This window comes from Penaeus monodon, chromosome 22, assembly GCF_015228065.2.
Source record: "Penaeus monodon isolate SGIC_2016 chromosome 22, NSTDA_Pmon_1, whole genome shotgun sequence".
In the NCBI taxonomy this organism is placed as follows: Eukaryota; Metazoa; Arthropoda; class Malacostraca; order Decapoda; family Penaeidae; genus Penaeus; species Penaeus monodon.
The window spans coordinates 44,875,425-44,876,738 of record NC_051407.1 but is presented as its reverse complement, the minus strand read 5'-3'; the positions used below and the strand labels follow the sequence as shown (position 1 = coordinate 44,876,738).

The 1,314-nt window shown below is 39.5% G+C and overlaps 1 protein-coding gene across 1 annotated transcript in view; it reads right to left on the bottom strand.

Annotated features, from left to right (window-relative positions):
- LOC119587460 (calcium-activated potassium channel slowpoke-like) overlaps window positions 1–1,314 on the bottom strand; it is a gene marked incomplete in the record, with an annotated part of 44,614 nt that overhangs the window by 6,189 nt on the left and 37,111 nt on the right.

The following is a 1,314-nucleotide window of genomic DNA, read 5'->3' as shown; positions in this document are numbered from 1 at the left end:
TGCGCCTCAGTACAGAGGCACTAGTAAAACAGTGCTCAGAAGATGCAAGTACCTGACCCTCATTGTTGACCACCAACTCTTCCTGAACTAATAATGGAGAAATTAACCATCCTGAACATAAAGTCCAGAAGTATCAAGATTGCTAAAGGACCTCAAGGAAACAAAAGTTGTAGGTCGAGATGACCCAAGTCCACGTGTGCTCCACAGATGTGATGACGAATGATCTCAGCCACTTGCCACATTATTTAATAACAGTTTTCATCAGCCTAATTAAGTGGCCACTAAAATGGAGAACAAGTAATGTTCCAATTCACAAGAAATCAAGTAAAGCAGATGTCAGGAACTATCAGTGTCATTTAGTCTACCATTAGTGAAATACCGGAGAAGATATTAAGTATGCAATTCACGTAACACCTACAGAAACACCACCTGAGATGCCGCTGTCAGTATAGATTCCAGAAGGAACACAGCTTCTAACCTCCACTTGCTTATGACATCTGTCAGGAGTGTAGAACTAGGCAAAAGCCACAGTGGCAGTGTGGTACCGTCAGGCACAGAGGGAGCATTCAGCCATATGTGGCACAGAGAAACTACTTGTATTTGGCACTGACAGTGCCAAATACAGCAATATGAGTGACCTGCTAAATCTCGTACCTGAAACAGAAGTCTTTCCAGACTTGACAATATCTGCTAGTTACAGCAGAAAAACGATGCTAGTTACTGAAACAATCAATGACAGACTTGCAGGCCTTGTAGTGTGGGTAGGTGGCAGGTCCTTGGCATAACATACAACAAAAAGCTGACCTTTCAAACTCAAAGAAAATACTATGAGGAAAGCACTCAGGAAACTTCACTAAGAAGAATGGTGTGGCTTTTTAATGCTAGAGGGAGAGAAACCTTGTACAAGGCTCAGATCCACTCTACAATGGAGAATTAAATTTTTTGCTTGGGCAGGTGCAGCCAAGAGTCACTCACCCTTCTTGACAAGATCCTGTCATGAGCAAAGAAAATTATTCAAGATGGAGTCTACAAAGTCTCCAGCACAACATGAATGTTGGAGGGTTCAGGACAGCTTAAAATGCAACTGCCATAAAAAAGTCTCATAACTAACTAATATTTATGTATAATATATATAGTCTTGAGATCTATGTAAACAAACTTCTATCAAGACCCAATTAAAGTACTATATATATTTATGTCTATTATGAAACAAGTCTGGTTAGGCTCTAAGATAGCTTATGGTCTTCGCAGAAAAAAATAGAATTAAGATATTCATAATCATCCACATGATAGTCTCATTAACAAACTATAATA